Here is a 24860-nt window from a genome sequence, read left to right as displayed (position 1 = left end):
AACTCTGTCAAGGAGGTGATCAGGACACTGAGCATATTTTATTTGTTTGTCCCCATCCAAATATAGTCTTAGCACGGGCAAGATATCTTGACCCGATATATCGAAAATGTAAAATTACTACAGTAAAAAATGTGTTGCTAGTGGGCAAACATCCACCCAGTGAATGGGTCTGTTATAATTTCTATAAATTTCTAAAGTCCTTTTTAACACTATACTAATTACTGTTGATTTATCCTTATGTAAATTGTTTTTTAAGTTTGTGGTCCTCAGTTGAGTACCAAAACAAATAAAAATCTTTTTGACTTTGACTTTGGGTGTAGTGTGGATGCTGTAGGACCCTTCATAGCATGTATTTCATATGTATTTTTCCTTTCACAGAGGCTCGTTTGGATTGATTGAATGCATTCTCAAGCCTGATAAGTTTGCAGATCCGAAGGGTAGCTCCCTTCATCTCTGTGCATGTTTTAGCTCCATATTCTATCTGGCTCGACCTGTCTGTATGCAGACCACTCCATATATGGCTGGCATTGGCTTGTGCAGCTATGTTTATCCTCACACGTCTTTCATACTCCCATGAGTAAGCACAGCTACATGCTTGATTATTGCACCGTTTCAGCAATGTTAGCCATAGCCACATACCAAAATATGTCACACACTTCTGACCTTTAATTAGAATCGAATGCTTAAGCAATCTAGCTGTCGCTCATTTTCCCTTCAAATGTTCGCAGAGGCATAGCAACGAAACATAACTCTGGTCCTAATCCATGACATAAAAAAACTCCCCATTTAGGCCGCATGACAAACATGCATTGCACCATCGAACTCTATGGAGTAGCATACCACTACAAGGCAAATGCACTTCGGTGCCTCATAAGGGGCAGAAACACTGCATAAATAAACAATATTCAACATGAAGCCTGCAACACTGTGAGGCCATACTATTGCCAATACAGAGCTAAGCAAATCTCCATTGACATAACCTATCTCTGGAGAGGCTAGATAGCGCCCGCGACCGCGTACGTGTAAGAAGGCGTTCCTTGCTGCTCCCGTTAAGCGATTCTAGTAGCACCGTGGATACAATGTTGCAACCTTGGAATCGAGAGAGCTAAGCAATATAATGTAGCTGTGTGCTGTCTGCTTACCTGCAGTGAAATGCCCTGGCGTTTTATTTTTCTCTCACCAGTCTCGAGATCTCGGCATTTTGAAGGCTCGTTTTTTTTCTCCAACGAACGCCGCCGAACTCTGCCAGACTTCAGCTTTGGGATTCTTGGCGTCCATTTTTCGGATCATCGATCACTGAAAGGGTGTGTTAGTTTCTGGTGGTGGTGGTGTGAACGGCGTTAGGGGGAAAGCCGGCATTTGAGGAGGTGAACACGGGTGGACACGGGACATAAGAAAGGCTTCTGCTGAAAAGCCAAGGAAAGCAATTAAATTGCGGAGCGGAGCAACGAGCAGTATGCCACTGAAAGGGAGATCCCGTGCTCCAGAGAATTCGGCTCCTCCTCAAGAACCAGGTGGTTCAGCTGCTGCCTTGATGGAAGAGAACAGGAGTATGGGAGCAGGCAGGGGTACTGGCAACTCAGAGGTGAGCAAAGCGGTCGGTCAAAAAATTCCTGTAACTACAGAGCAGGGAAAAGTTGTAGATGACGCTGAAGACGGGAGAGCTGTACAAGGGGCAAAGAAAATACCAGCTTTCTTTTCTGCTACTAAAGAGAGATGACGTGGGAAACAGCAACAGCACCCCCTGCCCTTACCTCCACCATCAGCTGATGAAGGGTCAGCTACACATAAGCAAGGGGCCATACTCCCTCTACCTGTTGTCCAAAACACGAGTGCAAGTCAAAATGGTCAGGCAACTGCACAGATCTCAACTTCAGCAGCAAATGAGGCAAATACCTGTATGGAGGAGATAACAATCTCAGGGCTTTTGGAGCAAGCAATGTGTAGTCAAGATCCCAGTGTAACGTCCCTGACCAATATAGAAGGGACAGGAGGTAGTCCAATAAATTTTACCGGGACGCAGTCGCATGATGCTGACTCCGGGGATTATTATTCATTATCTGAGCAATCTATGTCATCATGCGAAGATTTAGTGTGTCAGTATGCTGCCCAAATGAGTGTCAATGAAGGTAGCGATCATAGTAGTTTGTTACTGAAGACCTAGCTGATCAGACTGATCAAACCGATCAAATTGACACTGTTCGTAAGAAGCTGGATTTGACGCTTATGGAAGGCGGATTAAATGTAGAAGATTCGGGTCAGACACTAACATCTATGATCCCTGAAGAAGATATTTCTCTCTCCCTAATTTATCAGTCCATAATGTCTCTTCGCACTGAAATGAGGGAGGAGCATCAGAGAACACAGAATATTTGTAGGAAATTACAGAATTCAGTGCGCAGTATGTCGAAATCTCATGCGGACTTTGCTGCACGATTCAATGAGGCTGAAACTCAGATCTCTACTTTAGAGGATGACTTACTTCAACAAGAAACAGTGACCGCCTCTTTGCAGGCTGTCAGGGATGATACAGCTTGGAAGTTGGAGGATATCAAGAATCGTGCAAGACAGAACAATCTGCGCATTTTACAGATTCCAGAAGGGAAACAAGGACAAGATCCTCGTCGCTTCATTGTGGAACTATTTAAAAAGGCTTTCCCGGAGCTCTCTAAATGGGACTGGGACCGTGAGGTTGAAAGAGCACACCGCTTCCCCTTCCCTAGACGTATTCTCCCTAACGCAGATCCCTCAAAAGAAAAACCCAGGGCTTTCCTTATATCACGTAATAGCTTCTTGGCAAGAGAAGAGGTTTTTCAGCTCGCTCGCCCCTATAGGAAAATGTCTGGGGGTGATTTTGAATTCTTTGTTCAACCTGATTTTTGTAGATTTACCCGGGAATTGAGATGGCAGCTAGGTGAATTAATTGCTCAACTCGAAGGCAAGGGTGCGCAGTCTTTTTTGCTGAACCCGGCAAAATTGAAAGTAATCCACAAAGAACGTAAGCATTTTTTTACTACTGAGGGGGTCTGCTAAAAATGTTCTACAATCTATTTAGCGAAGGGAAATAGGTGTGTTTTCTGGTTGCAACAGAGCATCGTGTGTTCAATATTGGTATAGGTGTGCATTGGTATATAGATTTTTTCTTGGGTTGTTTTCTACTTTCGGTTTCTTTGTATTGTATACCAATGTACACTCATAAATAGTTAGAATCGTGGGGCTCAGCAGGGGTACACGCTAGTCTCCATCTACAAGGCTATCAGTCCTAAAGCCTTGTTTGAGGGGGGGAGGGGAGGTTTCGGTCATGGAGGGTGGGTGGGATGGGGTGGTGGGTCACTAGGGTGGGGGAAAAAAGGGGGAAAAGCCACAGTTAATCAAGAACTGAAGAAAATGAAGAGCTGGCAATTGCAAATGTATTATTTTGGTTTTGATATCTTTCAATATTTGGAGGTAGCCTTTACAGTAATTTTGTTTAATAAATCACATGGCAGCTAACCGGGTAAAACATTTGTACGTGGAATGTCTCTGGTCTAAACAGCTGGAGTAAAAGGAATCGTGTGACAGCCGAACTTCGTAATACTCAGCCTGATGTGGTTTGTCTCCAGGAGACACACATTCCCTGGACACAAAGGGCACTCTTCGAAATTTTGGGCTACTCATTAATAGTCGCTTCACATCAATCTTCTATGATTAGAGGGGTAGAAATTTTAGTCAAAGAGAATCGTGTCACAACAACACGATGTCTAGCTGACAAATGTGGAAGGTGGGCCATTGCGGAATGTTTTTTTGGGCGGGCTAGATTTACAATCTGTGCGGTATATGGATCCAATTTGGATGAAGCTTCTATTCTGGAAGAATTAAATTTGGAATTAGCATCATGGGGTGCACCGCTTATATTATGCGGTGATATGAATATCAATTTAACAAATTTAGATTTACAAGGTGGTCCACGTAGATATCAAGGGCAGAAACCTTGTGTTTTTAAAGCTCTTTTTGATCTCATTAATGACCATGCTTTGATGGATCTTTGGAGCTACTTAAACCCGTTAAATCCAGGATTTACTTATTATTCGTACCCCCACAAGAAATTTGCTCGTTTAGATTATTTTTTTTTGTCTTCTTTGTTGAAAAATGAGGCTACAATTCAAATTTTACCAAGGATTACCTCTGATCATTCTCCGATTTTAATGAAATTAAAGGTTGTAATTCAAAGCCCAACTATAAGGCCTTTCTCATTTGATCGTAAGCTTTGTGCAAATGAGTGCTTTAAGGAACAGTTGTCCCGTTGGACTAGTGAATTTTTTACCAACAATAGAAATTCAACCCATTGTGCTATTGTATGGGACTCATTTAAAGCATGTTTTAGGGAGGAAGTGTTAAGTTGTGTCTATGGGCAAAATCGAACGAAAAAGGTCGAAATGCGCGAGTTGTATGCAAAGCTCAAGGAGGCTGAGGAAAAACTAGTTCAAGGTGCTAGATCAGGGGCAAATAATATAGAGGAGTGTGAAGAAGTTACTCAACAGGTGAGGGCTAAAATTCAAGGGATTTGGAATACCGAAAACACACGTAAATATTTAGTTAATAAAAAACAAATGCATGAGTATGGGGAATCGGTGGGCAGCTGTCTTGCATGGAAGCTACGCAGGAAAGAAGCGATGGGCAGGATTAAAGTTTTAAAAGATAGAGACGGTGTACCGTGTCAAGAACCTAAAGGGATCTTATCAATTTTTCATAGATTTTATTCTGATTTATATACTGGACAAGGGCAAGAGTATAGTTATTTTTTTAACTTAATCGAAGGGATTTTGAAACATCTCGGTCCTAATTATATATCATTATTGGAAGAGCCTATCTCTATGGAAGAGTTAGAGACAGTGGTTAAAAGCCTAGCTTTATGAAAAGCTGCAGGGCCAGACAGATTACCCACGGAGATTTATAAGCTCTTTTTTGGCGTGATTAAAATTGATATGCGAGATACTTTTAGGGCTGCACAAGCGGGATGGGCACCAAAGTCATGGGCCGAAGCTACTATAGCTGTATTTAATAAAAAAGGTAAAGATCCAGAGCTAGTAGGCTCATATAGGCCAATATCATTACTGAACTGTGATAGTAAAATCTATTAAAAAATACTGGCCACTCGTATCTCTAGAGTCATTAGTTCTTTAGTCTCGCGAACGAAAACACGGTTTCATACCTGGCCGTAGTACCACCTCGCATATCAATAAGGTAGTGACATTATTTGACATCGTACAGGGTGAGAAACGTGAGCTGGGTCTAATCTTACTAGATGCAGAAAAAGCGTTTGACCGTGTAGAATGGGCATACCTCTGGGAATTAATGCGGCTTTCAGGTTTTGGTCAACGCTTTCTCACAGCGATGCAGGTGCTATATACTTCGCCAGTGGCTAAAATTTCCACGATGGGACTAACATCTGAAACAGTCAACATCACCAGGGGCACCAGACAAGGGTGCCCCTGCTCACCATTATTATTTGCACTTTATATTAATCCGTTTATTGAATTACTGGCCAATAATGTTCTGATTAAACAATTTTTTGTGCATAATATCCCATATTCAGTATTCGCTTATGCGGATGATGTCGCTATTACTTCTTCAGATCCCCATTTAGTATTACAAGAGATAGAACGAGTGGCTATAATCTTTGGTCAAGCTTCAGGATATAAATTAAATGCAACCAAAACACAAATATTAATTTCAGAGACTGTCACAATGAATGATGTTCGAGTGGAAAAGGAAGTGACACATTTAGGTATAAAAATTCGATCATCTACACAGGAAATATTGGATGCTAATTGGAAATCTTTGGTGGGTAATATCTCGAATTCATTAGACAAATGGTCACGATTACACCTCACACTTATTGGAAGGGTGAATGTAATCAAAATGAATGTTTTAGCTAAGGTTTTGTATTTGTTTAGAGCAGTTCCTTTAGAATTTACTGCATTCCAGCTCCAACAACTACAGTCCATTTGTTCAAAATTTATCTGGGCCCCGAAGAAACCAAGAAGGGCCATGCGATTCCTAACTTTACCGATTGAACGGGGGGATTAGCTAAGCCTGATTTTTCTCTTTATTTCTACACATGTTTTATGTTGAGGATGCGGATAATGTTAACTGGAGAAGAAATATGTAACGAGGGAGAGGTTCCTTCAATTTTTCAAATGTTATTAGGATCAGAGGCGAGACAATCTTTATTTAAAGAAGTAGACGGAAGCAACTTTAAACGGACCAGGTTTAAGGTTTTAATATCAGCGTTTAATGTGTGGAAAAAAGTCAAAAAATTATGTCAATGGGGAAAATATCTTGGTATACCCCAACTAATGCTATACAACTCTTACCTCCTATTTTTTGGGATGTGCTGGCTATAAGGTGGCGTATACTAGGGGTTGCACAATTAGGGGATTTTATAGGAACAGATGGTGTATTAATGTCCTATGTTGATTTGTCTCGATTGTTTAATTTACAGAAACAACAATTCTTTAAATATTTACAAATTCGCGATTTTATGATGCGACAAAAGATTGTATTTACCTCTAACATAGTTATAAACGCCACACAACGGCAGGCAAAAATTGGGGAGGTGTATCAGTTACCGTTGGCATATAGAAAAGATGACTTACAGAAAAAAGCAGATAAATGGTCTGAAGTTTTGGGGGGTGAGAATGTACCGTTAGACTTTATTATTACATTGTCAAAGGAATCACTATTATCTGCCAATCTGCGTGTACATTGCTACAAAACTTTTTTTAATTTATACTATACCCCGGCATATATGGCTTAAGTGGAAAACTAGACAGGATGGCAAATGTTTCCGATGTAGTGCTGACAATGCGGATCTGCTACATATTTTTATAGTTGTGGACATTTGAGAATCTTTATAGCTAACCTCGAAAAATTCCTTAGTGATATTATTGGTAAACTGATGGTCATAACTTCTTCAATTATGCTGTTGGGGTCGGATTCGCAATTTAGGAGGGGTGGTCCTTGCGTTAAACATCGACATTTAATATTTATTGCCATGACTTTAGCAAGGTTATGTATTGCGGCTGATTGGCTACAATCGGAAGCTCCATCCTTTTTTCAATGGAGGAGCAGAATGTATAATTTATTTAACCTTGAGTTTAGTTTATATGCGGTTAAAGGGGTGAGGAAACGCAAGATTGGCATTGATATTTGGGGGCCTTTCGCTGACTATATGGATGTACAAGTTTGAAGGGAAAATGCAATGGAAATATGTATTTTTGTTCTGATTATACTGTGGAATAATAAAAAAAAAAAAGACATAACCTATCTCTGCTTCCCATGATCTAACAGACTTTATTTAGATCCCAATTCAAAGTTGTGGTTTAAATTCTGATTCATGCGCAAATGAATGCTTGCACACATATCGGAATTTTGAGTTGTGCTCTAATAACCACACTCTCTAAATTTCTCCTGACAGACTTCAACAGAAAAAACTGAGGACATTTATCAGGATAAAATGCCAAGGCATAAATGCAAAACATGCAGTAACCAGTGTGGTAATCACCAATTGTTGTTAGTTTAGCACCAAGGTGTGTTAGTCCATTTGTTGCACTTTATAAGTAACAACTCAACTCAAGTCAACTCATATCTTGCGTGTATATGCTTTCAATATATTTAGTGGGTGCATTCAGGCACTAAATGCATGGCTGGTGGCAATTTTGGAAGAAATTCAGCAAAAATGATCAATTGTGGCTTTTGCCCTTTGGTGATGGAGCATTGTTATCTGAGTAATAGCTTAGTTGTCTGGTGCATTACCTATGGCTAAATTGAGAGATAGCTCTGTATTCGTAAAGCTTTCTCAAAAAATGTGTACCTAACCCGAACCACACCTCTGCCACTTAAAGTGAACACCTCTATAATCTCTTTCCAAGAGTCTATTGTAAGACCCATGTAGCATTTGCTTTTACTCATGCCTTGTATGTGTTTTTCTCCAGAGTGATGTCTGTGCAGAGGAAGTACACCAGCGCTCCCCTTGGGCAAGCATTGTACCACGGTGTCCTGCCTCATCAAACCAGTTTGGAAGCAAAATGCTTATCAAACATTTTTCTGCTGGCAAACTAAGCCTACGCCTGTCAACATCAGGACAACTCTGATGTTGGGTATAATAGGCTACCAATGCAAAAGGTTTGTACAATGAAAACACTACTTTGGGCACTACTCGTTCCAGTGTTACAATGACAAACTGGTAACTAAGCTGTTGGCCTGGTGCCTCTCTTGTGCCTTATTCAAAGTTGTCTCTTTCTCTACCTAGGCCTGGCTGATTGCTATAATTAGTATGCAACTAGAGGAAAAACAGAAATAGAGACTATGGGCATTCTTCTCAAAGGAATTTTGCAGACATTTTGTATGAAATAGGCACATTTCTTTTGCAGGATTTAAAAGTAACTGCTATTTTAGTGAATTTGACACTTTATGTGCTGGAGGGTTTAGAACGGAATTGAAAGCATGGCTACTGTTACTATAACATTTGCTATTAAGAGCCTCACGTTCTGACGTTTTTGCAGGGCATTGCACACTAGCCACACATTCTCTGTGTTCTGAAGCTTGAAGGAATAGGTGCACTCTTTGCAGGAAAGAGCACGATGTCATTTCAGGGCAACTACATTATTTACCAGTTCTTTAGACATGGTGCCTTCGTGCATGGATGTAGCTCAGTCATCGCATATGAGAACTGCTTAATGTGCTGTGCTAACGACAACTATTTTTTTGAGTTAGGTCAGTGCAAATTCCTGGCAGAGAAATTAACAGTGGGTAACACTGACAACTGATTTGCACTTACATATTTAATGTCGGAAGGAAGCAAAGTTGCATTCAGAACCAAACCTGTAACTTGCCGGTCACAAAACCAGAAATCACGGGTATGTATCCATTAAGCTCGATATTCTGGGAAATGTACCTGTGTGCGGCGTCAAATAAGCATGTTTTGAAACGTCCAATCAGCAGACAGAAAACGTATCTTTGGGCAACAGCTAGGCAGGAGTTTACTTCTAAAGATGAAATTAAAACTATTTCATAAGGTTACTGACATTGCACAGAAGAACTTGGAAAATGGGATGTTTTTAAAATAGCTTTGCGAAAACTGGTTCTAAATCTATTTCATGATAATATGTAGTTTCTGTATTTTAGTTGTCAAATCACTCATTCCCATTTTTAAAGAGCTCTGTCAGTAGCCTATACACATTAGAAAGTGTATTATAACATGTTTGTGGTAATTGTCTCTGGTTTGACCGGTATGTTTAAAACGAACAATATATGACTCTAGTTTCTAGAATTGCCTCTAAGAATAGCTACACCCCATTGTTTGAAGTGTTAGCCCCGTCTCCATTGGTTTACATATTAAGCCTCTCCCAAAGTTCGAGTCTAGCTGTGCCCCTGCCACTGACAAAAAAATAGTCCATCCTCGCAGGTGCGTTATTTTTGAAATGGGAAATTTGCACAAATCATAATGGCGTTACTGAGACAATGCGCAACTCAAGATACATAAAGGTACTAACAACCAAAAGCAAGCTATCCCCAGGTGAGCGGCAGACACACATTTGAATGGTATTTGAATTAATAATTGAAAGAATGCAACTTTGCCAAAGGGCAAAATTCCCTAAGCCATGCAGTGCCAGGATAACCTGCAAAAAAAATCTGTTGGCAATCTTGTTTCTTATTGTTATGATTCAGAAAAAAAGTTAAACTAGTCTCCAACTCGCAAGTACATTTTGTATGTGAAAACGGAGGCACAACTGAAACATATTGGAAAAAAAATACTTAAAACAATATCAAAGAGTTGTCAGTGATTCTATTACTATTGCAAATTGGTTTGCGCCCGCAAAAGCACCACATTTACAAATTACCATAAAGTGGAAGCAGCTGGTAAGCAGGAACGGAACAAAGTATAACAAGCATTTTCAATGCAATGGGTCTCGCATTTGTTAAAGTTAGAGCTGTTGGCGTTGAAAAAGACAATGTTTTTACTTTTTTATACCAATGGCAATAGCACTATGCAAATATGATTAATTAACTGCTAATAGAAACACGCAAGTTAAAAACATTGTCATTTTCACACTGGGAGACTGTGGGGGTGAGATTGTTTTTCTTATAGTTGCCCTATATTGTATACCAACTTGATTTGCAGTCACGGTCCCAAAGCTGGATTGTAATGTAGATCTTGAAATTGTTCATAAAGACACACTCAAACTTAATTAAGTATGCTCTTTACTAATAAACTTGAATGAATGTCATCCATGCTTCCACGTATTTATTATTATTTTTACGTTGATGTCTATTTTTCCCACTGACAATTATCTCCCTGCAAGTACGACTTATGCAGTTCCCGTCAGCCTGACAGGACTGTTGGTCCCTTGAAACCTTTCTTCAGTAAACATGATGTCCCTTTTCCCCATCTGTATAGCCATTCTTTAAGAATAATCAGTTTGCATCAACAAGCTTTGGTGAAGGATGGACCCTAAATCTACTTTAACATAAGGCACACAAGCAGTCGGTAGAGGGGAATACTTGTTTATCCTGTTTCCAAAGCTGCCTATGTCGGATATTACTAGAGTTACTCACAAAGGTGTCCAGACAACACACTGTGTCGAAAAGAGCAATATCAGATGAGTGATGTGGTTGTTCAGATGACTTACCATACTGGGTTTTACAGATTCCTAGGACGGGGGTGGGGGTGGGTATGGGCAACAGATTACCTTTTGGGTGCTACTTAGAGAAGGCCAGGTGGGGCCTAATGCAGGAGTGAAATACTTTAGGAAGAATAGTGTCTTGGCTGGAACTGGCACTTAAAAGGCAAGAGTGTCTGTATAGGAGGAGAGGTTGGGGACACAGCTGGCCACTGTCACGCACTTCTTCCATGACTAGCAGTGCACCAGGAAAAAGTATTAATCACCATGCCACCCCCAAACCAAACGTGGAAAACAGACACGTTTAGCATCCCTAGTAGCAATGACGTCAGAAAACAGCGTCAGATCATAGGGTACCTCAGACTAATGTAGCAAGGCACTTATTCTACACCTTTAGCTATCCTTTTAAAGGCACTTATGTTTATAAAGCTCTTCATAACGAACAGTATTAAAACAGGGAAACAAGACAGTTATAGAAGTTCTATTCTACAAGGTGAAATGCCTATTTAGGGTTTCAACGGGAACGCATTTTTCTTTTTAATTGCATGCATTTTGCAGCTGTCAAAAGACAATGCTCTTAGTGACTGCCAAAAGTGGAAGTGTAGGAATGTAGCATACATTCCATTCCATGTAGGCATGTTAGATCTCTGCATCTCTAGCAAACATTAGTAATGTTGCGCTGCAAAATGCACAATAGCGCTCACATATTTTGTGGTGGGAAAGATGCTCTGAAATACTATACTCCCATTTCCTTTGTGTTGAACGCGGATGCAGGGGAGAGAGGGGCAAGAGAGCATGGACAGCAGGAGGGGGAAAGTATTGCGAGCGGTGCGGACAGGGCAGTAACAGAGGGCCTGGGGGCTGCGGCTTGGACGTGGTGGGGTCTGCAGGCGCTCAGCTCACTCGGGGCATCAGATGCCCACGCGGCTCTCCGTGATCCCTATGCGAGACCTACAAAACAACAAAGTAGTCCCTACATCAAAAGATATAGCCCTGCAGTGTACGTCTACTGTAGTTGGTCGATGCTGCTTCCTGCAGAAATGAAAGAAAACAAAAGTGACAGATGGGACCACCAGCCAACAATGAGCGAGGTAAGAAAAGCAATGCCAGATTGGACCAATGGTAAGCGAAAAAACAAAAAGTAATGCAATGGGTGGAGTTTTGATGGTATTACTAATTACTTAATGCCTCGGAGAGGCAGTGCATGCGCTGTCCAAAGTGCATCAATGTCTTTCATCAGAGCTTCTTTAGAAGCACAGTGAGGAGAAGGAGGATCTGAGGAGCAAACCTGAGAAGAATGAGACACAAGAGGCTACTGAGGGTCTGAATGAGAGTCTTTCACCAGACAGAGGAGGTATATTACCAAATGGACTTGGCAGGGAGAACATACAACAACATGCACAAAGCCTAGACTCCTGCTAGGGACAAACATTGAAGATAAGAAATTTCCACTCATCTGCATTTCTTTTTATCCACCAGCTTGTGTTAGGTAGCTACCACCCCACAAAAGCTGTGGGTGGTGGAATATCCCACAGTTTATTATCAAAGGTTTGAAAAAAATCCTACATGAAATTTTCATTAGGTATAAACCCACACAGCCTTCCCTAACCCACAATTTGCAGGACACCAAGGTGAAGATTTTTGGCTGTGAGGTTGGGTCCCACAAAGCATTATGTCCACTATCACTTTCAGAAAGAGGAACAATCAGCATTTAAATGTAAATGTAAATTGATACTTGTATAGCGCACTACTCACCCGCAAGGGTCTCAAGGCGCTTGTACGAATACCGCTGTGGAACCCATCCTGGCTTTCCCTGTGAGGTGTCCACTCCTGGGCACCCCCAAGGTGGAGACCAGGCATCCTTAGCGTTGTGGGGGCCGTTGTGGAGATTAAGCAAGCTATTGCCCAGAGTTGCAGAGTGGGACTCCATGATTGGAATAGGCACCGAGGTGAGAATTATCAGGTCCGTGGAATTTTTGAGCCCAAGACCCGCAGAGGCGGGGAATTGCACCCTGGTCCCAACCTAGACCTCTGCATCAGGGTCTGCCGCTCTAACCATTGAGCCACACTTCTCCACTATTTACTAAATATACAGGTGGTATGTAATTCTGAGTGCCTAATAACAGACCGTGTAGCGTTGTAGTGATGTCCTTTCTGGACCCTCTTTGGTTCTCTCTTAGTTTTGAATATTAGATATTTAGGCTGCATCTGCTCTGCACAGCCACACATGATACATGTGTTTCCATGACATTATTTTTAGGAATACACTGTACATGTTGTTTATTATTCAGTGATTCTTCTTGGGAGTCAGACATCACATTGTGTACAAGTTTGCCTGGAATACATAACAAAATGTTGCAGCTTTCCAACACAGTAGTTCTTATCATATAAACTGTGTCTCGCCCCCTTAGCGGCCAAAGAGGAGAATACTTTTTTTTTCAACTTTATTTACCATTTTCCAAGCAATGGTGCATCATTTGTTACATAACATAGCGGACAATTAATGTCTAATAAGGAGAGCATGCGTACAGACCTAGAATACTACATGGCATGTAGTTTGGGTGGCTAACAAACAGTGAGATATAAAATTAGAGGGACATGCAGGACACAAAGCACAGAAAGGGAAAAAATTGAAAAAAAGAAAAAACAACAACAATGAGGGGGGTATATATAATCACATTAATATTACATCCTGGTATGATAACTTAACAATCAGATCTCCACAAAAAGAAATGTCCAGGGGTAAAAAAGGGGGGAAATTAATAAAAAACAGATGCATATTGTTACAAATGTATGGGACTTCAGCCAACCCCCTCAGGAACTATTTGACTTACTAGTTGAGACTGACGGGCAGCAGTGATCTTGGCTACGTAAGAGCGGTATGGTCCCCATATATCAGTAGGTCTAGACGAACAGGGGACCAAAGTAGAGTACTCCACACTGTTAATATTGCAAAATGCCAAGCTCCCGAGCCACGACTTCACACTTGGAGGCCGTCTATCACACCATAATAATGCAATGTGCCTCTTTGCCAACAAGAATGTCAGTGCGGCAAGTTTACGGACAGTGCGTGGGAAGTTGGAGACATAGCCCAGTAGCGCAATTTCCGGGGTGGGGACCAGGGTCATGCATAAAATGTCGCTGAAGGTGCGGTGTACCTGAGACCAATAATCAGTCCAAGAAAGGTGGGCGAAATCGGCAAATGGGGCCTTGCACTTGGGGCAGTGGTGGGGACGACTAGGGTCTATTTTATGTGAACGCGCTGGCGTATGGTATAATCTAAGAAGAAATTTAAAATGGATGAGCTTGTGTCTACTGTTCAAGGAAATTTCCTTCGTGGCTTTGTGGCTTTGCAGCACTGTTCCCACTGAACGTCAGAAATAGGTTTCCCCAGATCACCTTCCCATGCGGCGCAAACTTTAGCGTCCAAAGAGGGGAGAGAGGGACTGCACAGTCTGTATAATTTAGAAACCATGTGTGCCCCGGATGTGTGTTGGATTAGAAGCGTGAGCGGGGGAGCAGAGTCAGGAGCCAGTGGAAATGTAGGGAACGAAGCTCGTAACATGGATCGTAATCTAGTCAAAACAAAGGAATCCATGAACGAGCGTTCAGCGAAACGAGGGTCTTCAGATAAAGAAAAAGCGTGGCCCTCAGGAAAGAGGTCACCGATGGTGAGAATGTGGAATTTAGCTAATGTGTTTTTGACTACTGATTCCCAGGTGATCGGGAACCAAGAAGCATTGGGCAAGGGAAGGGCCTGTGAGTATAACTGGTCCAGGCCAAGAAGCCTGCAAAGCCTATCCCAGGCCCAGAAGGTTGACGAGACTGTCTGTATGTCCCGCGGGTCCCGCGAGAGGCCCTGTGGCAGAACAGTAGAAAGAAATCCAGGGAGGACCAAATCCGCTTCGGGTTTCAGATACAAAATGCGAACATCGGGGTGCAACCAGGTGTGCGCGTAGGAATATTGTGCAATTAAAAAATAAAGATAAAATCTGGAACTCCGAATCCACCACGTTCATATGGGAGAGTCAAAACACGCCAGGTGACACGTGGATTTTTGTCACCCCCGACTAAGCGCAGCAATAGAGAGCGCAATTGGGAAAAGAAAACCTTGGTGAGAGGTATCGGGATATTATTAAAAAGGTACAAAAATCGAGGGAGTACAACCATTTTAATTATGGCAATCCGTCCAGCCATAGACAGAGGGAGGCAAATCCACCTCTCAATCTGGCTCTCTAATAAACTAACCGCACTACCATAATTTAGTCTAATGATGGCGGAGGTGTCCAAGTGGATATGGACACCCAAATATTTGACTGAGTCATGACACCATTCAAGGGGAAAAGTGCAATTCCATGCGGACGTGCTAGGGGTAAGCGGAAAAATCACTGATTTGTGCCAATTAATGCGAAGACCAGAGAATTTGCCAAAGAGAGTTATTTCCAGAATAAGTGGTTCAAGGTTAATGTGAGGCATTCTGACATATAAGAACGTATCGTCCGCATACAGAGAAATTAGGAGAGGACCAGTACGGAACTGGAGCCTCCGGTGTAAGTGTTTTTCTTGAAAATGGCGGACCAGAGGGTCCATCGCCAGGATGAAGAGTAGCGGACATAAGGGGCATCCGTGATGAGTGCCTCGCGATAAGGAAAACTGCTCAGTAATAGTGCCATTAAGGCGCAGCCTGGTGGTAGGTGCAGTATACAATAGTGGCACCGTGGAGACGAAGCACTCCGGCATGCCCATGTGTCTCACGATGGACAGGAAGAAGGGCCACTCCAAAGAGTCAAACGCTTTCTCAGCGTCGAGGAGGATCGCGGCAGCCGGGGTGGAAGGGTCTATTCAATGTAGAACAGCAAAGAGGTGGAGCGGTGTGGCACAAAGCCAGACTGCGCTGGGGATATGATGGCCTCTATCAACAATGAAAGCCGAATGGCGATCACTTTCGCTAATATCCTATAATCAAGGTTTAATAAAGAGAGAGGCCTGTATGAGCTGCATAGTTTGGAGTCTGTGCCCGGCTTAAGAAGAAGAATAATGACCGCCTCTCTAAACGTTGGAGGCAGACAGCCCGTCTCAAGTGCCTCTGCATAGACTTCCACTAAGCGCGAGACTAAGGCCTCTTTGTAGGCCTTGTAAAATTCGGCAGAAAAGCCATCCAGTCCAGGCGCCGAAGAACCCCGTAACGCATCTATAGCTTTGACTATCCTATCTGGAGTGATGGGCATAGCTAGAAATTCCTGCATGTGTTTTTCCAGATAGACCATGGCGATCTTGTTGAGGTAGTCGCCCTGATCCCTCAGATCACCCGTCAGTGTGGATGTACATAAAAAAATTTAATAGGACAGGAAGGTGTTATAAATTTCTGGCGTGGAGTGAAGAGAATCGCCCTGCGGACTCTCAATCTCTGTGATGTATGAAGTGTTATAAGGGGGACAAAGTAGCTGCGCTAGTAATCGGCCGGGCCTGTCGCCCTCCCCATATTGCCGTGCCACAAATTGTTTTGTAAGAAATGTTAGTTCCCTGTCTGCTTCATCTCTGAACTCCATCATAAATGATAAACGATTGGCTTCCTTCTCGCTGGAGGGGTTCAATAATAGTTTCATATCTAGTGCAGCAATGTCTTTTTCAACACGAGACAGTGTGGAACGAATCTCCCTCAACACACCAACATGCTTAGCAATACAAACACCGCAAATGTTCGCCTTGAACACCTCCCAAAGAACCGCCCAGGAATCCACCGACCCAGTGTTGAGGTCGAAATATTCTTCAATGGCCTGTCGGACTTCCTCTGTAAAAACGGGGTCTGCAAGTGCCCTCCCGGGGAACCGCCATTGTCTTTCATATCCACCCAATCTGGGTACCTTTAATCTAAGAACTATTGGGGAGTGGTCTGATAGTGTGTGAGGGAGTGTGAGAAGGTTCTCAACCCAACCAGCCACCCCAGGGGAGATGAGTCAGTAGTCAATTCTGGTCCAGGTATTGTGAAACCCAGAATGATGGGTGTAATCAGGAAGATGTGGGTGTAGCCTCTCCTCAATGTCAATTAAGGAGAAGTGTGTGCAAATGTCAAACAATACCGGGCGTGATCTAGTTTTTGTGTCAGGGGAAGAGGACGTATTGTCTCCAGTGGGATTCATCAATAAATTAAAATCGCCCCCTATAATCAATAAGCCAGGTTCGAGCGTGAGAAGGTGCACCTGTAGGTCTTGGAAAAAGGACGGGGAGTCGATATTGGCGCCATAAATCCCGACCAATGTAAGTTTATGTCCCATTAGAGTCCCAGTGACTATCAAATAGCGGCCATCTGTGTCAGTCACAGTATTGCAATGAGCAAATCGAACACGTTTATGTATAATTATGGCCACTCCTCTAGAATATCTGCTATAGTTAGAGAAAAACCTGTGCGCGCCCCAGCTATTGGCGACCCGAGAGAAGTCAGAAGAGGACAAATGTGTCTCCTGCAGAAAAGCAACATCGACATTGTGTCTAGTGATATAGTTGAAAACTTGTTTGCATTTCTTAGTATTGTTAAGCCCCCGAACATTCCAGGAAAGCAGTGACAGCCCGGAAGCCCCAGGCTGAAGGCCTATCTTGGCCATGCGAAAAACAATATCAAAGATAATCTGAAGCACACGCTACTCCAACTCAATCTAAGAGCATAATGAACAATGCAACAGCCATAACTAATAACAAGCATTTGCAATGCAATAGGTCTCGCATTAGGAAAGTTAGAGCTATTGGTCTTGTAAATGACACATTTTTTATTTATGTGTTGGTTTTGAAAATAGCAAAATTAATAGCTTTGTCATTTACAATGCCAATACTTTTATCTTTTGCAAATGGGACACCTATAGCATTTGTAATGTAACATGTTTTGTATTTACGTGACTTAGATGTATTGATATTACAAAAACCAATGGCTAAATTTTTAAAAATAATTAATACTTAAATAAAAGTATTGTAATTTATAATGGCAATAGCTTAAACTTTTGTAAATAATTTTTGTGAAGATTATGTTCAGTATATTTTATTGTGACGAAAATCCAAGAACAGAAGTGAAATATTAACATCTTTTTGTGATATTTGTAATAAAGCTTGAAACATTGAGAGAACATATTTGAACCAGTTGTTGTTGAATGGTTGCACAGATTGATACTGTGGTGGTGCTGAGTGATGTTGTGGCGACGAGTGATGCTGTGGCGATCAATGATGCTGTGGTAGCGCATAGTGATGTTGTGGTGCCCCTGAGTGATGCTGTTGTGCCCCTGAGTGATGCTGTGGTGCCCCTGAGTGATGCTGTGGTGGTGCCATAGATAGAGTGAGGGCGATAGATAGCTAGAGGGAGGGCGATAGATAGCTAGAGGGAGGGCGATAGATAGAGTGAGGGCGATAGATAGATAGAGTGAGGGCGATAGATAGATAGAATGAGGGCGATAGATAGAGTGAGGGCGAGAGATAGAGTGAGGGCGAGAGATAGAGTGAGGGCGAGAGATAGAGTGAGGGTGATAGATAGAGTGAGGGCGATAGATAGATAGAGTGAGGGCGATGGATAGATAGAGTGAGGGCGATAGATAGATAGAGTGAGGGCGATAGATAGATGTGTGTGTGTGGTTGTGTGTGGTTGTGTGTGGTTGTGTGTGGTTGTGTGTGGTTGTGTGTGTGGTTGGTTGTGGTTGTGTGTGTGGTTGTGTGTGTGGTTGGGTGTGTGGTTGGGTGTGGTTGTGTGTGTGGTTAGGTGTGGTTGTGTGAGGTTGTATGTGTGGCTGTCTGTGTGTGGTTGTGGTTGTGTGTGTTGTTGGGTGTGGTTGTGGGTATGTGTGGTTGGGTGTATTGTTGTGGTTGGGTGTGTGGTTGTGTGTGTGGTTGTGTGTGCCGTTGAGTGTGTGGTTGAGTGTGTGGTTGTGTGTGTGGTTGTGGTTGTGTGTATGGTTGTGTGTGTGGTTGTATGTGTGGTTGTGTTTGTGGTTGTGTATGTGTGGTTGTGTGTGAGATTGTGTGTGTGTGGTTGTGTGTGGTTGTGTGTGTGTGGTTGTATGTGTGTGGTTGTGTGTGTGTGTGTGTGTGCGTAGTTGTGTGTGTGTTGTATGTGTGTGGTTGAGTGTGTGTGTGCGTGGTTGTATGTATGTGTGTGTGCGGTTCCAGAAGGATGTACGTGGAAGAGAGCAGCAGATCAGCACAGCAGAAGTGAACAGGGAGTTAAAGAAGGAGGCGGGTGGAAGAGAGCAGCAGATCAGCACAGGAGAAGAGAACAGGGAGTTAGAGGAGGAGGCGGTGGAAGGGAACAGCAGATCAGCACGGGAGAAGAGAACAGGGAGTTGGATAAGGGGCGGGTGGAAGAGAGCAGCAGATCAGCATGGGAGAACAGAACAGGGAGTTAAAGAAGGAGGCGGGTGGAAGAGAGCAGCAGATCAGCACATGAGAAGAGCAGAGAACAGGGAGTTAAAGAAGGTGGTGGGGTGGAAGAGAGCAGCAGATCAGCACAGGAGAAGAGAACAGGGAGTTAAAGAAGGAAGCGGGTGGAAGAAAGCAGCAGATCAGCACGGGAGAAAAGAACAGGGAGTTAAAGAAGGAGGCGGGTGGAAGAGAGCAGCAGATCAGCACAGGAGAAGAGAATAGAACAGGGAGTTAGAGAAGGAGGGGAGGTGAAAGAGAGCAGCAGATCAGCAGAAGTTAACAGGGAGTTAAAGAAGGAGGCGGGGTGGAAGAGAGCAACAGATCAGCACAGGAGAGAGAAGAGAACAAGGGGTTAGAGAAGGAGGTGAGGTGGAAGAGAGCAGCAGATTAGCACAGGAGAAGAGAACAGAGAGTTAAAGAAGGAGGCGGGTGGAAGAGAACAGCAGATCAGCACAGGAGAAGAGAAGAGAACAGGGAGTTAGAGAAGGAGTTGGTTGGAAGAGAGGGAGGGCGATAGAGGGAGGGCGATAGATAGATAGAGGGCGATAGATAGATAGAGGGAGGGCAATAGATAGAAGGAGGGGGATAGATAGAGGGAGGGCGATAGATAGATAGATAGATAGATAGATAGATAGATAGATAGATAGATAGATAGATAGATAGATAGATAGATAGATAGATAGATAGATAGATAGATAGATAGATAGATAGATAGATAGATAGATAGATAGATAGATAGAGTGAGGGAGGGCGATAGATAGATAGAGTGAGTGAGGGCGATAGAGTGAGTGAGGGCGGTATAGTGAGCGGGCGGTAGAGTAATGGCGGTAGAGTGGTAGAGTGAGGGCGGTAGAGTGGTAGAGTGAGGGCGGTAGAGTGGTAGAGTGAGGGCGGTAGAGTGAGGACGGTAGAGTGGTAGAGTGAGGGTGGTAGAGTGAGGGCGTGAGGGCAGTAGGGTGAGGGCGGTAGAGTGAGGGCAGTAGAGTGAGAGCGGTATAGGGAGGGCGGTAGAGTGGTAGAGTGGTGAGGGTGTGTGAGAGGGTGAGGGTGTGTGAGAGGGTGAGGGTGTGTGAGAGGGTGAGGGTGTGTGTGAGGGTGAGGGGGTGTGAGGGTGAGGGGGTGTGAGGGGGTGTGTGGGTGAGGGTGTGGGGGAGGGTGAGAGGGAGAGGGTGTGTGTGAGGGGGTGTGTGAGGGTGAGGGGGTGTAAGAGGGTGAGGGGGTGTGGGGGTGTGAGGGTGAGGGTGTGAGGGAGGGTGAGGGGATGTGAGGGAATGTGGGGGTGAGGGTGTGTGTGAGGGTGAGAGGGCGTGTGTGGGTGAGAGGGTGTGTGAGGGTGAGAGGGTGAGTGAGGGTGAGGGAGTGTGAGGGTGAGAGGGTGAGTGAGGGTGAAAGGGTGGGTGAGGGTGAGAGGGTGGGTGAGGGGGTGTAAGGGTGAGGGTGTGTGGGGGTGAGGGTGTGAGTGAGGATGGGGGTGTGAGGGTGAGGGTGAGGGGGTGTGACAGTGAGGGGGTGTGAGGGGGTGTGAAGGTGAGAGGGTGAAAGGGTGTGTGAGGGTGAAAGGGTGTGTGAGGGGGAGTGGGTGTGAGGGTGAGTGGGGGTGAGGGGGTGTGAGGGTGAGGGGGTGTGAGGGAGGGTGAGTGGATGTGAGGGTGAGGGTGTGTGAGGGTGAGGATGAGGGTGTGTGAGGGTGAGGATGAGGGGGTGTGAGGGTGAGGATGAGGGGGTGTGAGGATGAGGGGGTGTGAGGATGAGGGGGTGTGAGGGTGAGGGGGTGTGAGAGTGAGGGTTTGGGAGGGTGAGAGTGTGTGTGAGGGTGAGAGGGTGTGTGAGGGTGAGAGGGTGTGTGAGGGTGAGAGGGTGGGTAAGGGTGAGAGGGTGGGTGAGGGTGAGAGGGTGTGAGGGTGAGGGGGTGTGAGGGTGAGGGGGTGTGAGGGTGAGGGTGAGGGGATGGGAGGGAGGGTGAGGGGATGGGAGGGTGAGGGGATGGGAGGGGGTGTGAGGGTGAGAGGGCGTGTGAGGGTGAGAGGGTAAGTGAGGGTGGGTGAGGGTGTGTGGGTGTGTGAGGGTGAAAGGGTAAGAGAGTGTGAGGGTGTGTGTGAGGGTGAGAGGGTAAGTGAGGGTGAGCGAGAGAGAGTGAGCTAAGAGGGCGGAAGAAACGTCTGCAGGGGAACAGAGACAGAAGAGCGATGCACAGAGACAAAGGGGATGAGAGGAAAGGGCGAACGGGGGAGACACAATTGAAAGCTAAATGCAATTCTGCTGTCATTTACCTTGAAGCATTAGATTGCACAATAACCAAATCTGTCTTGGTTTCCTCTGCGTTGCCTAAATACATTTTGTATTGGGGCTTTTATCACTTAGAGAAGTGAGTAGAGCTGTTGTACACATGGCATGACTGTGAGCATATAAGGCCACCTATGAGACTTTGTGAATTCAACTAAATACACCTGTCCCTTGGTGGCGTTGTTTCATGGCGTGTATTAAAGTTTCCCATTGCCATCCCACCAGCAAATTCTGCAGCCATCAGCCTCATCCATTATTCGTTTTAGAAACTAGGCCAATAGTGAGCATAGGTTAATTAAAGTTTAAAAAGCTGTTCTGTGATACCCGACTGTAAACACCACCAATAACTCCAGGGTTTAATTGTAGAATAAAGCCAGCCCGCCTCACTAAAGTCTCTAACATGTCCACTTCGGAACCAGAAGACCAGAATTTTAAAAGCCAGCATACCCTAGTGAGCAACTAACTTTAACTCTTAGTACCACACCCCATTACTTGCCAAAATTGGGAGTAACTAAATATGTTTTTGTTTGTATTTGTGCAACCGTGTAAAGCTCGTTTATTCAGTTGCTGCTCTTTACTTTGTCATGATTGTTTGACATCAGATTGATAGACTTCAGTCAAATTTAAGTATTGTTAGGCTAAACGTGCTTCCCGGCGGGGCAAGGAGAGTTAAGTGGAAAGGTAAAACTAGCAAGATCAAGACCGAAGCCTACATTGCCCTCAGAGTACCCTCATTATAACTGTGAACGCCTGTGGTGATCGCCACATAAAACATATCTGCCTCTAGTCTAGACAAAACATACCACATTGGAGGGCAACCACGACCCTGACTCTGCGTGACATATCTTCTACAGTGTTTTGAAACCACTCAAGTTGCTCAGCGCTATATACGAAAACAACACTGCTAAACTCTCCTCATTCTGTTAACAGTTTATTTCACCACAACACACAATTTTATTTTGCCCAATACCTTTTGAAATAAAATTTTATGTCAGAACAATATGTTCATGCCAGGGGGTCATGTCAATTACCGCTCTTGCAGTGCTGAGTGCAAACACATCACCTTTCAAATTCAACCAGACAGGATGCTAAACCCGGATATAGTACGAATAATAAAATACAGTTATCAGGAAAAAAAAGTTGTAATCACACTGCCCCACCCCCCAAAAATACACAATACCTTCTTTTACTGAGTGGCCCACAATCTTTGAAGGAAACCGCTAGAAACAAGCACCGTTTCTTTTTGGCAGCCCTCCTGCTGCAGCAGGTGGTGTTTTTATGGCCAGAAAAGACTCCTGTTGTCTGGATCCTAACTTTCCTGTCGCTCCTGAGGGGAGGTAGCTGGTGTCTGGGACGCTCCGCTCAGCCTTTAACGCCAGAAAGAGTGGTGTTCTCCCAGCGCCTTGTTTTTGTTTTCATTCATATTCCTCCCACTTCGCCCCATCACTTTGTGCGTTTCTCCACCCCCTGGATCATAAAACCGCCCTCTGTAATGAGTTCTCGTTCATGTTTGTGTTGTGCCATGTGGTTGCTAGGAAAGGCTTGCTCCCCCTCCACCCCTGCACGCCCCCTTCCCTCACTAACTCCACTTGCATTGCAGAGGACTTAAAGAACATTTAAAAAGCTCCGCGTTTAGCAGCTGGAGCATGGCAGGGACAAAGCTACATTATCCAGATCACACCATGCATTAGTGGAGAAGCCAAGAGTTGAATGCATGACTCAAGAAAACCGTCGTACTGTAAACAAGCATTGGCGCCGCACGGCAAAAAAAACCAAGTATTGGGCAGGCTGGTGGCCTGAGAAGCGTCCGTGAAGCAGGGGGCGGGGAGCCGAACCCTTTAATGTAGCTCACGGCCTGGCGGCCGTGAAAAAAAGCAATTAGGGGGGAGGAGAAGTGAGGCCAGCGCGCACTGCGCACGCTGGGGAAGCCTGTGGGAGGGAGGCTGATGGCTTTGATGTGGGGGAAATGTGCGTGCTTGTGTCCACGTGACCCACGTGAACTGTCTTAAATCCGCCGATGGTTTGAGAACCTATTTTGGCCACTAAAATTCTCCCCTATCCATTCCTACGGAATGGGATAGGCTCGACCTAAAAACCAAAACAAAACCCGCCCTCCTCCCGCCACCCAGTCTCTTGCCAACCCCTAAGAGGCAAACCCATTGGACCCCTTTAGCGAAACATCATAATGTGTATAACACTGACAAAATGAGTAAGCAATAATCATTTCCAAGAAAACCCACAAAAATCAAGAAATCAAAGGCATCCGCCATGGGGGGGCCACATCGCCTCGTCGGTCAGGCAAACCCATATGGCAAGTCATGAATTAAAATTAGGAATGTACAAAATCGTGTAACCCAGCAAAAGTAAAAAGGACATGAAATAATGAATTTGCAACCAGTCCCCGGGTCCGTGAAGAGTTCTACGCTGTCCTGGTAATCGCCATGCACAGGAGAAAGCGAACCAGAAACGTCAGCCGCCCCCGATCCATGTTTCTTGTAGTTCTGGCAAAACTCCTGCGCCTCCGTGGGGGTGTCGAAAATACAAAACCTGCCGGCAACGTCCACCTTCAGCCGTGCTGGATATAGCATACCATACTTAAGGCCGAGGTTCCTCAGGGTAGCTTTGACGCCGTTGTACTTCCGTCGCGCCTCCTGGACTATGAGGGTGAAATCCGGAAAAAGAGAAAAGGTACTGCCCTGCCACTGGATCTCACCTTTCTCACGCACTACCCGAAGAGCAGCATCGCGATCGCGGAAATTCATGAGCCTAGCAATTATGGGGCGCGGAGGTAAGCCAGGGCGAGGCCGGGGCCCTAAAGATCTATGGGCTCGTTCCACCACAAACCCCTGCGTGAATATTTCTCTGCCAAACAGATCAATGAGTAGCTTTTCCACGAAGATATCCATGCGTCCAGTTGACGTCGTCTCCATTACGCCAAGAATGCAGATGTTGTTGCGTCTGCTACGCGCTTCAAGGTCCTCGTTTTTAATGGCCACATCTTTGAGGATTTTCTCCACTCGTTCCAGCCGTTTCAGTGACTTTGACGCGCCGCCCTCTATGTCCGAGACCCTGGACTCCACCACGTCCAAGCGTTGGTCGTGAGCCTGCACCTTAGACCCCATGTCGGACAATTTTTGCTCAAGGCTGTCGAATCGGCTGTGAAGTGACTTAAAACCAGCCCTCATCTCACTCATCATGGCAGTGACCAAAGAAGCCGTGTCGTCCCGGTCAGCAGAGTCCACAACGCCCATGGAGGAGCCAGGGGGGGCATCAGTGGTAAGGAGGGAGGCCTTGTCAAAGCTGAGCTTACGTTAGTTTGGAACCCTCTTCCCCATGGTGTGGAACGGGTGACAACAGGCGGCAGCAGTCCAGCAAAATGGCGGAGACAGACGATCTTGCGCACGAGGAATCAGGTTCCGGCAAAGGAGCACCCAGTGTCACACCCGGGCAACAGGCAGAGTCAGTTCTAGAGCCGCCAGTTATCTAAGTGGTGTAAAGGGAGTGTCTGTGCAAAAG

The sequence above is a fragment of the Lissotriton helveticus genome, chromosome 6 (genome assembly GCF_964261635.1).
Source record: "Lissotriton helveticus chromosome 6, aLisHel1.1, whole genome shotgun sequence".
In the NCBI taxonomy this organism is placed as follows: domain Eukaryota; kingdom Metazoa; phylum Chordata; class Amphibia; order Caudata; family Salamandridae; genus Lissotriton; species Lissotriton helveticus.
This window is presented reverse-complemented; position numbering follows the sequence as displayed.